This window comes from Acomys minous (genome assembly GCF_964271855.1).
Source record: "Acomys minous genome assembly, chromosome: 17".
In the NCBI taxonomy this organism is placed as follows: Eukaryota; Metazoa; Chordata; class Mammalia; order Rodentia; family Muridae; genus Acomys; species Acomys minous.
The window spans coordinates 7416324-7431448 of NC_140500.1; the positions used below are offsets into that span (position 1 = coordinate 7416324).

General features: G+C 42.9%; 1 protein-coding gene across 1 annotated transcript in view; it reads left to right on the forward strand.

Moving 5' to 3' along the window:
• The window catches only part of LDHB (lactate dehydrogenase B), a 209711-nt gene that overhangs the window by 123906 nt on the left and 70680 nt on the right, over positions 1-15125 (forward strand). The window lies entirely within an intron of this gene.

A 15125-nucleotide genomic window follows, 5' to 3' on the forward strand; every position in this document is an offset into this window, starting at 1 on the left:
GCTTGAATTTGTTTCATATATGAGCCATTGAACCACAAGGGCCATCGTGAATATATTCAAATCTAGCCTTAAAAGTCTCCAACCAGGTGAGTGTCACCTGCCAGGTTGTGTTAATTATTCCTAAAAAAAATGTTCTGACTTGGAACTCTAGACTCAGATCAACCAGGTACTTGAAGCTCTGCTCACCTGTTCAGTAAGATGCTCAAAACCTGCCATTGTGTCTTTAGAAGCCAATGCTTCGGGTGTAGGAGTGTAGCTCAGTTAATGAAGTGCTTCCCTAGCATGTACAAAGCCCTGGGTTTGGTTCCCGTCACCTCACAGCACGAACGAAGTGGGGTGGTGCAGCACCCGTAACCCTAGCCTGGGAGGGTGAGGCGGGAGGGATCATAAGTTCAAGTCATCTTCAGCTACACATTGAGTCTCAGGCCAGCCTGGACCACCACCACCCCTAAAACAACTATTAACCCCCACAATGCTTTGTGCCCACTCAAAAACCCATTCTTCTCTTTAGGTTTGCAGCCATTCGCACCAATACCTGGGCTCATACTTGATGCCCTTTTCTATGCCAGTCACTAGCAAATATCTTGGCTCCACATTCAAAATATATCCAGAGTATAACTTTTCCTCTATACTACCTTCTTCCTGGTCCAGTATGGCTGCTTCCCACAGGCTGTACACAATGTAGGTCTGCCAATTATTGGAATATTGAGCCATTTGTTTAGAAGTCACTGAAGAAAACCTGTCTTGATAAAACAGTCTAACAGCAATTGCAGATTCTGTAGCAGTTCTGGGAAAGGCTTGTCATGTTAACATCCCAAGGCAGCTAAGAAAACCCAGCAAGCAGCCGCCACACTGGCCACAGGAACATGTATAGTGCTGCCTGCTCTTCAGGAGAAGCAGTGTTCCTAAAAGGCAACAGGCTGCCAGGCAGGAAATGCTGGACACTGTCAGTCAGGGTATGATTTAAGACTTCTGAGTCTAGGTGATGCAGGATGCCAAACACCTAGTGGCTGTCACATTGATGTGTGAGTCCATGGAAGGTCTGATGTGATTCTGTGTCAAGTCATGACTTAGAACATGATGCTATTCAGATAATGACAGTCACAAAACAACCTCTAAAGATCCACAAAGCCTTTAGAGTGAACAAGACTCTATGACCTAATTCTGCTAAGCTAAATCCACTGTATTAGTGATTTGGAGAATACCCTTTATTTTAGACAACAAGAACATCATCACAGGCTGTGTAGCTTATTCAGTAGAGTGCTTCAGAACCTGAGATCAAAATGCAGAAAGCAATGTAATGCTTGTAATACCAGAGTGCTGGGAGGTGGAGCAGGCTGACTAGCTGGCCAGCCAGCCCAATATACTTGATGAGCTCTAGGCCAATGGGAGACCTTGTTTTAAGAACAAAGTAGAAAGTGCCTGAGGGACCAACCACTCTCAAGGGTGTCCTCTAGACCGTGTGGGAGAGTACACACACACAGACACATAGACACACAGACACAGACACACACACACACAGACACACACACAATTTGTTCTCTCTTCTGTATGTGTGTATGTTTTTATATACACACATATATATAATTTCATTTATATATAAAGTTTAAATATTATTTTATATTCAATATTTAGAGTTTTTTCTTCCACTCAAGTCTTCATAGAGCAGCCATACGTTTTCAAACCATTAAACCATGTTATACTATGACTCCTCTTTAAAGGCCCCCATGGCCTTCCCTTTTTTTAAAAATGAAAATCCTTTCCAAGACTCATAAGCCACGATATCTAATCATGACCAATTTCAGTTGCACTGTTTTTTTCATATTGGGGGGGGGGAGGAGTGTTTTTTGAATTTGTTTGTTTGGTGTGTGTGTGTGTGTGTGTGTGTGTGTGTGTGTGTGTGTGTGTGTGTTACAAAGTCTTAGTTTGTAGCCTATGCTGGCTTGGGACTCAGTATGTAGCCCAGGTGTACTGAGACTCATAGCAATCCTCTCTGTGTGTGCAGTTCCCCAGGAGGCCAGAAGAGGTCAGAGGGTCCCCTGAAACTGGAGTTACAGATGTTTGAGAGCTCCTAAGTGAGCACTGGGAACTGAGCTCAGGTCCTCTGCAAGGGCAGCAACTGCTCTTAACTGCTGTGCTGTCTCTCCAGCTCCTGGAGAAGTCATTTAATAAGCAAGGAACACAGCAAATATGTAAATAATATTTCTACCATTTGAATAACAAAATTCATATGATTATCCAATATTAAATTCTCTTGTGTTTGGATTCCTTTGGAAATCATTTTTTTTTACATTGTATTTCTATAGGGGAAATTTTAATTTTTTCCTCTCTTTTTAACTTTTTGTCACAGAGAAGTTCAACCATGCACAACAGTGCAGATATTATTATAATGAACACTACATAGTCATCACTTGCCTCAACAGTGGTGTGTCTGTGACTATTTTTTATCTCTTACCCCCTCTGTAATGGCTCGGATATGAAATGTCCACCATAAGCTCAAGGATACTTGGTCCTTAGCTGGGGTTGGGTTTAGAAAGTAGAGCCAGTGGGAGGAGTCTTGAGAAGCCAGTCTTACAATTTGATAGCGTTGTACCACTTCCTGTCTGTTCGCTGATTCCTGACTGTGATTGCATTGACCAGCCACGTCATGCTGCTACTGCTGTGCCTTCTTCTCCACGATGGATTATATCATATTAATTATATATATTGTGTACATATTACACACGTGTATGTGCATGAATTCCGTGCCTGCAGAGGTCAGACCTAGGTGCCAGGTCCCCTGGAGCTGGAGTTCTAGGCAGCTATGAACTGCCATGCGGGTGCTGAACGGCTGGTCTTCTTACCACAGAGCTAACTCTCCAGCCCCAAGTGAAGTGTTCCTGAAACCAGGAATTGGAAGTGGTATGCTGGCTTCTGTTCAAAGCCTTTTAATTCAAAATTAGGCACATGGCCACTGGAAAAGCAGATAAAGAGTGTCAAGTCTAAAGCCGATGGCCAGCTTCCCAGAAAAGCAAAAACTGTAGCTATGAGCTAAAAGAAGGGACCAGGGAGGAGAGGGCACCTACCGGCATCATGTCGCCACATATTTAAAGCAAACGCTGTAATAAATAATCTGTAGACAAGAGTCAGGGGAGAACTTTGAGTGATTTCAGAAAGTTCTATGAAATAAACTTAAGCAGAAGTCAAGGGGGAGTTTGGTGGGAGATGTATGTGCGTATGTATGTATATAGCTGTATATGTATAATTTACATCTACATCTATATCTATATGTGTATATGTAGATGATGATATATAGATGATTATAGATAGGCAAAGAGACAGATACATAAAGAGATAGATGATAGATTGGTAGATAGATAGATGATAGGTAGATGATAGATAGATAGATAGATAGATAGATAGATAGATAGATAATAGATAGATAATAGATAGATAATAGATGGATGTGGGACTCAGTGAACTTGAAAAGCTGGAAGGTGTTGGAAATAAAGCTGGGAGATGAACCCAGGAAGCTGCATCAGAGTCCAGCTAGAAAAAACATGGGCTGCCATTCCTGAAAATGTGGGTCATTCTCCAGTGGCCTACGTCAAATGCTTGAAGCCCTTTGAGAGCTCTGTTGAGTTGTAGTGTTTTCAACTGAGAAGAGGATCATGACTTGAAGTTTGTATTTAGCCGTTTCATCTTTTGCTTTGTCAATACACACTGAAGCAATCCAGGAGAACTTAGATATTTATTCTCCGTATGTGTGCACACATGTCTGTGTGTGAAGATGGTGCATATGGTAGGTGTGCACTGGTGCAAATATGCATGAGGAAGCCACAGATTGATACTCGGTACCTTAGTCCTTGGTGTTTTATTTTTTGAGACAAAGTCTCTCCCTGGCTAACCTGGAGCTCATCGCTGTGGTTAGGCTGGCTAGTCAGCAGCTCCAAGGACTTACCTGTGGGTGTAACATTGGGGTTACAGACACATGAAGTTGTACCTGCTTTTATGTAGGTTCTGAGGCCTAAACTTAGTTCTGCACACTTGCACACCAAACACTTCACCCACTGAACCACGTCCTCAGTGCTGAGCATTAATTTTTACATCATTAAAATAAACTGTGCTCAAGGCAATCATTTTGCCTCAGTTGCCCCAAAGTGCATCAGAGGAATGGAGGGATGGCTCACAGTGAAGGCAGCAAGGTCCTCAGGGGACAGAGGCACCTGAAAAGGAGGGCTAATGGAGATGTAGCCCGCAGAGAGCAGGCTTGGTTCTAATGCTCTATTTTGTCCTGACGTGAAAGGCTGATTAAGATTTTCACAAACTTGAACTTGAATCTTTGCAGTAAATTACCAAAAGGGGGTGTAATTGGAGTCACATCCTCTCAAAGTCTGTGGGGAATTTCCATCACATTTGATGAGAATCGTGTAGAAAGATCCTGGGAAGAGCGTGGCCCCTGAGCTTCCTCTTGAGCTGTCTGTAGGATTTGTTGTGGTTGCTTTCACGCACTGCTCCTTGGAGACACACATTTCAGTTCTTTCCCTTCCCTTCTACATCCTGAAAATAATGAAAAGATGGAGACAGAAGAAGACCCAGGAAGCACAGAGATCTTTTCGTTCTTTATCTGTGATTAACTTATTTATCAACTATGAAATTTCTTTCTCTATAAATGACAAATCACAAAATAACATCAACAAGAGGAGGAAATGCTTCACTGTGCTTACGGATGACATCTTTGTCTCTGGAGGTCACTTCCTTGGGCCACGGGAGGACTATGAGCTCTGAGTCACTCTGTCAGGCCAAGGCCAAGGGGATTTAAACGTGTCTACGGACAGCGGATGCTAGGACTTCACTCAGGAAGAGCCTTGTGCTAAGAGACAAAGAATAGGCAGGAGTTGTTGACCAACACTGTGGAGCTGGGAAAAAAGAAAGCCAGAAAAGACAACAGCTCTGACGGTGGCCGGTGTGATGCTTCCTCTTCCAGGGATCAGCAAGGCCACTGTGTCATGGTTACAGCATGTGCCCTGTCTTCCTATGCCTAAGTAACTAGGGGTGGCTTGTGATTTTGATTTTGATTTTGACGTGAAAAGTGTTCCTTGTACAGTTATGGAATGTGAGCCAAGTTTTTATCTGTTTGTTTTGGTTTGCTTTGTTTGTCTTTGTTTTTCTGTCCCAAACTTTCCATCTGATCTTTTTTGGGTAAAACTGTCGTATGTGTCAGCTCCTCCTTAAAGAAAACAAGCACACCTGGCTATTTTTTGTTCAATGGTCAATGTCAGAAATAGAAGATGTTGAACTTCAGACCAAGCTTTCTGTATGTGTTTTCTGTGCTTCGCCTCTGTTAGGAGTAGTTCCATATTTATTGTGACGTTCAGTATTGCCTACTTCCATTAGTGTCACCCACTTTTTCTTCCAAATTCAGAGTATAACCACTCAAGAGTAAAGAATAATAGCACGCAAGCGCTCCTGTCTAACTAGTGGTAGCTTTGCTTGAAATGGAAATTTTGTAAGTGCGATTGTCTTTCAGGTTTAAAAAAATAACAGTGCTCAATGCCTATGTCAAATTAGAGAATGCCAAAATTTTAATCTGTATACCATGGGCCAGAAGCCACAAGCCTTCCTAGAAGTGGGCAGGCCCAAGATTCCCCCAGTGTCAACCACTGTGCAAACTTGGAAAAAAAAAAAAAGAAACCAAACCACAAGGTGCCAGGGCTCTGTGGCAGCCCTGTCTCAGTGTCTGCCCCTGCCATCCATCTCTGATCCGGGTATTTCCTGACCTTTGCTGCAAGGTCAATCATCTTATCACTCCAAGTCTTTTGGATGAATGACAGTAACAGTCTCAGCCAGTCCAGATTTCTTTTCCCAGCAACTCCTCTTATCTTCCTTATCTTCCCAGGTATTCCTGTGAATTTCTTTTCTACTACAACTACTACTAATAATAATAATTTTTTAAAAAAATTCAATGCTGCAGAAGATTAATTTTTATTGGAATTTAAAAAATTGTTACAGACACATGGGAGTCAGCTAAAGGCAATGCTTACCATGTGAGTGAGAGAGTCTACTTAGAATCACTCGCTGTTTCTGATTTGCTCACTTCAAATTGCTTAATGATGCCCCTAACGGAAAAGAGTAACCTCAGAGAACGGGGCTGACTGCTTCTCCTTTAATTTCTCTCCCTGCACTAAATGACTCAGTGTTAAGACATTCATTCACGTTGTTTGAAAACTAAGGCACCATTGTTGGTGAGAGAGTAAGGCTCCAGGAGCTGACTCGGTTGTCAGGGTCCAGCCTCTATAGTCTCCTTGTGTGGGCAGCATTATTATCTTAGGAATCTATGGATGGTCTAGAACAAATTCCCTGGTTCTTCCTTGTCATTGAACTCTTGCTGCCTTACCTGTTAATGAGTCCTTCTTTTCTGCCTTTAGGTTGGTATTTCTGTACGGCATCACCTGTTGCTATCGCTAAAATAGTATTAGCAGTGGTAACTGTGGTTCCAGCATAAGATGCATCATGGGCTTGCTATTGTGCAGATACTGTACTGGAGGCAAAGCATTACTATCTGATCTTTGGACCATGTGCATTCTAGGAAAGTGCTGTGACACACAGCCACACTCCTGCGCTGACTAAATCTTTAATAACTCTGTACCTAGACACAGAGTCACGTGCTACTAAAGGAAGGGCGCACACTTTGACAAGTGCATTGTCCGATGCTTTCACATAAACCTACCTGACAAAGTAAGTCACTCACTGAGACCTCTTAATCAGCAGGGGCAAGGTCAACTGCAGCTGGGTGTGGCCAGAGCTTGGCACTGTTAGTTGCTCAGCTCTTCCCTCTGAATTGAAATAGTCCTCCTTGGAGGATGAAGAGAAGCCCATAAGACTCAGAAGGTAAAGAAACTTATAAAGCATGAGGAGTCTGAATTACAAGATCCACAAAGACCCAACGTACTACAAGTTGTAAACCATTGCCAAGGAGACATGTCAGCGGTACCATCTGCACTTGGGTTCAGATTGGGTCATTTGGGTTGAGATTGGGCCATTAGCCCAGTTAGAGTGAGTTTTCCTGTTACTCATGCTCCTGTAAACAACCCTTCCCCCAGGCTCCTAGAAGTAACCCCTCCCCAATGCTCCTGGAAGCAACCCCTCCCCCATGCCCATGTAAACAACTCCTTTCCCATGCTGCAGAAAATAACCCCTCCTACATATTCTAATAAGTGGTCCCAATAAAATGACTGGTTCACCAAACTAGACTTGGGTGGAATCCTTCCTTTGTTCTGTTGTTAATGCTCTGTCTAGAGTGAATAGTTATTTACCCATGTCTTCCTTGAAGTCACACATCTTACAGTAAGTTGTGGAATTGGCATGTAGAAGGAACACACTCTAAAAGAGACAGGGTAGCAGACACATAGACTAGAAGCACAGCCGCTTGATAGTATGTGATGTACACAGTTGCATGCACTGTATTTTTAGGTGACATGATCAGCTTACTCATAAAGCACATGAGTAATGCATTGATGTGTTGCACTAAGACATCTAAAATGACTGCAACATGTCACTAGGCAACAAGAAATGTCAGCTCCCTCATAGTATTCTGGAATCAACCTTGTATGTCTCTCATTGTTAAAAATGTCATCACAGGGCTTATGACTGTATTTCACAAAACTGGAAGACAGAAACAAAGAAATTAAAATACAGTCAAGGTATACCCTATCCAGACCAGAGATGGGTTTAAAATACAATTAAAGGGGCTGGATAGATGAATCAAAAGTTAAGAGCACTTGCTGCTCTTCCAGAGGACCCAGGTTCAGTTCCCAGCACCCACTGACAGCATGCAACCCTAACTGTACTTTCACAGGGTGGAACCTCCCCTTTTGGCCTCCATGACCACTTCACACACACAACATATACACACATGCATTCATGCAAACATCCATACATATAAAGCAATAAAATAATGGCTTAAAAAATAGCATCCAGTTAAAGTCAGGGAAAAATATACTATTCAACACAGCAGAAATGGCACCAATGAGAGACACCATAACAACACAAGAGACACATCTTGGATATGAACACTGGAGGTGAGTGGCAAGTCACACTTGAATACCATTTGCTATTTTGTTAATTTGAGCTGTGGTGGTCAGAGTCTGTTTAGACTTGCATTCAGGTCTGCCTTGCATGGTCATTCCCAGAGTCCTGTTAGGGTCAATGTTCATACACAGAGCAACATATTTTCCTCTAAAAGTAGAAAGGGAAATTTTCATATTGATTTTTACATAGGGTGGCCTGGTTTGTATTGTCTGCTTCCTGCAACTATTCATCTGTACAGTGACCGTTATCAAATAAATCCTGTCAATAGCTGGCTTTAGCAAAGCTGATAGCCCATGAGCTTTGTTTTGTTTGTTTGTGTGCATGTGTGTGTGTGTGTGCTATTTTGCTTTTAGTTTGCCTTGTCAGAAATACATATATTCAACTACATTTTCTTGGTGCAGTAATTTTACATAAAGATAAATTAATAAAACCCACTTCTAAGGAAAATTACAGACAAACTACGGGGTAAAGAAACATTTAAAATGCAAAGTAGAACCCAAAGAGTATTACAAGTGATATGCAGACAAAGGTCACATGAAACGCTCTGGGGGAACAGAGCGATGTCTCAGAGGCTAAGAACACTGACCGCTCTTGAAAAGAAGCCTTAATTGCTTCAAGGCCTTAATTGCTACTTATAAAGGAGGTTGCATCTAAGTCATTGCTATAGAATTTAATATATTGATACAAAACATGGGCATGTCAAATAACTGGCAGATTTTAAGACAAGAATATATGTCCTAAGTCTAACAGATAGATATGACTCTATCGATATATGAAGTAAAATAGTTGAATAAGGTCTTCAAAAGCCTCAGAGACACACAGAATATGGCATTTAAAGTTGTTCTCACAATCCTAAATTTCTTCGACAACAAGACAAGTTAACTCCTGACAACACCCAGCCAACCTCAAAGAAGATGATGAGCATCAAAGAGCCTCCTTATAGACATAGCTTCAAAAGTGGCAAAAATAACCACTGGGCAAAATGTCCTCGTTCCTCCACTAACAGAATCTGCCTAAAAATGGGCAACTTAGATGCAGGCAGAGTCGAAGTCAGGGTAAGCAAGTCCTCAATAGCTACTGCCCTGCGAACAAGTCTGGCAGAAATATTAGGCCAGAAAGCTGAAGATGAGGCTCCAACGTTATAAAGTGTATTGTGTGACTGGTCAGGCAGTAAACTGTCTTAAGTCAATTTGTACATTTTGAAAACCGCTAACCACACTGCTGGTTCACTCAGGAATTTAAGTTTTATTCCTTCTCAAGTCTCTGAGGGGCGCTGAAGACAAGATAATATAGTTCTATAACTAAGTTTAGCTGGTTAGGGGACAAGATGGTTTTAGATCAAGATAAAGAAGTTAAGCTATTAGAGTTGAGATAAGATAGATATTGAATCTCATTCAGAGATCTAGACCCAACAAGACAGGAAAAACACTTACTTCAAACAAGATGAATGCAGATGGCCAAGTCACTATGAATGTAACATATATAGAACTTAGTATTCTCATGATTGTCACATGGTTCTCCCTGCTGTATGTAGTTTGTTTTATACATGTGTAATAAAATAAAAGTATGAAAAAAAAAAAAGAAGCTGGTCTTTGTTCCTAGCACTCATGTCAGCAAGCTCCCAAATGCCTGTAACTACAGTTCTAGGGGATCCCACACCCTGTTCTGGTATCCCTGGGCACTTGCACACATGTGGTACACATAGCATCACATAGGCATGTACATGCATGCACACACACACACACACACACACACACACACAAATTTAAACATTTAAAAAGATTTTAGGATAAGATTCTTTCAGATACAAAGATCAAAGAATAAGAAGATATTAAGATGTGTTTGAGCACTGTTCCAAAAGAAAAAAAAAACAAAATCAAAACAAAACAAAAACAAAAACAAAACTACAAGAGGGAGAGCAAACAGAGTAAGAGGCAACGATTCCTTAATCCATCCAGTGTTACTTGTTAAATAAAGGATGTCAGTGTGTACAGGGTAGGGAGGACAGTGGCAAACCAGATAGACATAGACAAAATAGATGAAGTCCCTGGCCTCATGGAGTGATGATCTTATGGAATCACACATACACACACACACACACACACACACACACACACACACACACACACACACACACACACGCACACCACCACCACCACCACCACCACCACCACCACCACCAGATTTGTTTTAGATAGAAAGAAAATGAGATGCAGGAAATAAACAGGTAACATTATTGATGAGATGCATGTGGTGGATATGAACAAGTAGGAAGTTATAAGAAAGGTTTTCTGAAAATGTGGTTTTAAGAAATTAATTCATTTGTTTATTCACTTTACAACCTGGTCATAGCCCCCTCTCTCCTCTCCTCCTAGTCTCACCCCCCCCCCCTCTCTCTCCATCTTCCTCCCCTTCTCTTTAGAAAAGAGGAGGCCTCCAACCCCTTCTCAGCTCATCAGGTCACATTAGGACTGAGCACATCCTCTTCCCCTGTCACCTGGCAAGGCAGCCCCACCAGGGGGAAGTAAACAAAAAAACAGGCAACAGAATTCATGTCAGAGACAGCCCCTGCTCCCCTTACTAGGTAGCAGACCCATATGAAGGCCAAAATGCCTATGGGCTAAATCTGTGTAGGGGGCCTAGGTCCAGTCCATGCATGGTCCTTGGTTGGCTCTTCAGTCACTGCAAGCCTCTCTGTGCCCTGGTTAATTGGCTCTGTTTGTCTTCTTGTGGAGCTCCTGTAACTTCCAGGTCCTTCTATCCTTCCTCCACTTTTCCACAAAATTCCTTATGTTTTGCCCAATGTCTGACTAGGAGTCTCAGCATCTGATTAGATTGCTTCTGGGTGAAGCCTCTCATAGGGAGTGCAGAGGGAAATGAGGGTGAGGATCAGGCCTGGGAAGAAAACGGGCCAGGAAAGAAAACGGCCTGCAGAGAGAAGAGAAACCATGGGCAGGGCCATCTCTGTGGCAAGCTGGAGACCTAAGACAGGGTAGGCTTCTGGGGGACATGAGGGTGACTCTGACAGAGACTCCTAGTAACAGGGGACATGGAGACTGAAGAGGACACCCTCTAACTAAACAGGATTCCTATTAGAGGGAGGGGAACACCAACCCACCCACAAAACCTTTGATCCAAATTACCCTGCCTACAAGATGTGCAGGGATAAAGATAGAGCAGAGATTGAGGGAATGCCCAACCAATGCCTGGCCCAGCCTGAAACATACCCCATGAGAAAGAGAGCCAACCCCTGACACTATTGACAATATTCTGCTATGCTTGCAGACATGAGCCTAGAAAATATGCTTTCATAGAAGCCAGTTAGACAAGAGATGGCCAGGCAGAGGGTGATAAGAAGGCAAAAGCTCTGACAAGCTTCTTTAAGGAATGTGTTAAATGGGACAAAGGCCATGTGCCTGGGTAGGAGGCACTTGTGTCTGGAGAGACAAAGCACCAAGTCTCCAATTTTACTCTAGAAGCAATGAGAGATTGTCATCAGTGTGTGTGTGTGTGTGTGTGTGTGTGTGTGTGTGTGTGTGTGTGTGTGTGTTCTACACAGACAACTCAGCAGAACTGAAGAAATAAATAGCCTAGCAGGGGAAGGGGGTTGGGAGGCAGGGGAGAAATGTTTAGTAGAGCCAAGAAACAAATTTGCTCAACTTCAGAGAGACAGGAAAAGGAAACATCTTTAAAGAAGACAGAGATAATCAGGAAGACAGAAAATAAATTATAGGAGGTCAAAAAGACAAGAAGTCCCCAACAAACAGTGGGGTGATCAGTGGTGTCTTCATTAGAGTTTCTACTGCTATGATGAAACATCATGACCCAAGGCAACTTAGAGCAGAAAGGGCTTTTATGTCTTATACTTACAAGGCTTGGTCCATCACAGAAGGCAGTCAGAGCAGGAACCTGCAGGAAGTAGCTGAAGCAGAGGCCACGGAGGAGTGCTTGCTGCTTATGACTTGTTCATCCTGCTTTCTCATAGAACTCAGGGCCACCAGCCTAGGGATGGCACCACTCACAATAGGCTGGGTCCTTCTACATCAATTATCAATCTAGAAAATACCCCACAGACTTTCCTATAGGCCAATGTGCTGAGAAATTTTCTCAATTGAGGCTCCTTCTTCCAAAATGACTATGGAGTGTATCAAGTTGGCACAAAACTAGCCAGAGCACCTAGTATTGAGGTGTTAGGTGACACCAGGAAAAATGTTGCTCTTTAAGTCACTGTGATTATTTGAAAGTTGACTTTAAGATGATTCTGTCCCCCAGCAGACTTGAAGATGTAGAATTCAAGATCTATTCTAGGAGTCAGAGAGATGGCTCAGTGGGGAAAGACATTTGACACCAAAGTTTGACAACCTAAGTGCAAGCCTCAGGATCTACACATTGGAAGAAGAGGTCTAACTTCAACGACCTGTCCTCTAACCTCTGTAAAATGCACACACACACACACACACACACACACACACACACACACACAGACACACAGACACACACACACAGAGAGAGAGAGAGAGAGAGACAGAGAGAGAGACAGAGAGAGAGACAGAGAGAGAGACAGAGAGACAGAGAGAGACAGAGACAGAGACAGAGAGAGAGACAGAGAGGGAAAGAGAGAAACAGAGAGACAGAGAAAGAGAGAGAGAGAGACAGAGACAGAGAGGGAGAGAGAGAGAGAGAAACAGAGAGACAGAGAGAGAGAGAGAGAGAGACAGAGAGAGAGACAGAGAGAGAGAAGAAAGAAAGAAAGAAAGTAAGTAAGTAAGAAAGAAAGAAAGAGTAAATGCAATTTACTTTTACTAGCCTGATAGCCTGATTTCATTTTCATTTCTGAGGCTTACTGCCTCTGTCTGCTAACCTAGGTCTAGTCCTGGAAGCTTCTAGCCTCTATGTTATCTAGGCCTAGAATCATTTCAACCTTACTGAGACTTACTACAGAATAAGCTCACCCTTTCTAGTTCTTTATGGCTCTGGCTGGTTGGTTCAACTCAGCTGTCTGGCTCAAAACTTCTCTCCAAGATGACTGATTCAAACTGCCTTCTCTTAGCTTTTCACTGAATTGCTCTGTTTGGTCTCATATTGTTTGCTAATATGTTCCAGTCTTCTGGATCCTTCTCATTCTCTGACGTATTCTGTCTTCACTTGTGTCTAGCTTGTTCTTTCTGTGACCTGCCTCTGTACAACTGTCCTGGTAAAACTACCACACACACTCTTCCTCCTCCTCCTCCTCCTCCTCCTCCTCCTCCTCCTCCTCCTCCTCCTCCCCTCCCCCTTCCACCTCCTCCTATTATTACTACTTCAACCATTCTCCCTGAACTGCTCTTCAGTAGTTTTCCTTCCCTGTGCTGATCTCTTGAGAGTTGGCATATCCCATCCTGTCAAATATTTCTTTGATTTGTCACTTTGTCTGTCTCTCATTTAGACATCATTGCTTGAGATTAAAGGTGTGTACTAAGGACATGTCTGTATTCCAGCAGAGGGATATAAGGTGTGTGGCCTGTCTGTATTCTAGGAAGATCACACAGACCTAGAAGGTCTTTAAATGTGATCAGAGCAGCCATGTTGCTGGATTAAAATTCGAGAGAGAGAGAGAGAGAGAGAGAGAGAGAGAGAGAGAGAGAGAGAGAGAGACAGACAGACAGACAGACAGACAGACAGACAGACAGAGACAGAGACAGAGACAGAGAATTTTACAATAGCCATGCTGGGATGGCTCCATCAGTATACACTCAGGTATGAAGACCCCGTTCTAACACTTAAGAATGCCCATATTCAATCATGTAGTGGATGAGTATTAGTGGACAAGAGGGTTTAGTCCCTGTCGACTGTTGAAATGATTCCTTGCCATACAAAACCTTAAAATCCTACTCCCAAGGCATCCTTCAGTTTTTAGATCCTCCATCCCCTTTTTATCTGTAGCTCATTTAGTGAAGCCTCTAAGTTTGGTGTCATACATACATGAAGCAGATCACTCTTCCAATGTTATGTCAATCATAGTGTCAAATGTGTCAAAGTTCCCTTCCTGGCTGAGGACACTTCTTCCTCCCAAACTTCCAAAGCTCATGTTCACCTAAATCCTTCCACCACATATCAGACAGGAAACTTCTCCTCCTCTGTCACAGGGATAGCTGTTCTCAGAAGATGCAAACTGAGTCTGTGGTGGGGGGAGGGGTGTAACCTGGTTTTAGCATCTTCATCCTTCTCCCTCACCTTGGAGGCTGATTGAAGTGGGAGGGCTAGCCCACTGTAGGGTGACATCCCTAGGTAGATGGGTCTGGGCTGTTCCCTGAGCAAGCTGGAGGGAACAAGCCAGCAAGCAGCATGCCTCAGCAGTCTTCAGTTCCTGCCTTGAGTTCCTGCCCTGGCATCTTTTGATGGTGGCTATAACTTATAACCTAAATAGGCCCCCTTCTTCCTCAAGTTGTTTTTGGTCAGTTCTCTCTCAACCTCTAGGACATTGGGGCTGTCAGGATAGCTCCATAGGTAAGAGTACATACTGTTCTTCCAAAGAATCCTAGTTTGGTTCCCAGCATCCACATTGGAAAGCTCACAACTCCATCACCAGGAGGTCCAACATCCTCTTCTGGCTTTTGTAAGCACTCACACCCACACAGAAATATATGCAAACATACACATAGTTAAAAATAAAATAAATCATAATATTTTGTAAGAATAACCCAGTGTGTTTCCATATGTTATTAGTGGCCTCTGCCATTGTCATGGTCCCCACAGACGGACAGGCAGGTGTTTTCATTGGTGTAATTGTAGCTTCACTGATATATAGCTGTGCATCCCAACCAGTGAGTGGTACCTCAGCTCTATGCCCATCCTTTAGCAGGGGCCCTCACTTAACTATATCTGTTGCTGTGTAGCAGTTCATCACAAGGCACTGACATAAGAATACTAATTCCTTACCTCACAGTCTTGGGGTTCAGAAATCTAGATATGATTTAATTAGGTCTTTGCAATAGTTAATCTTCACTGTCAATCTGACCAGATTGGAATCACTATGGAAACATACCCCAAGTGTGTCTGTGAAAGAATTTCCTGAA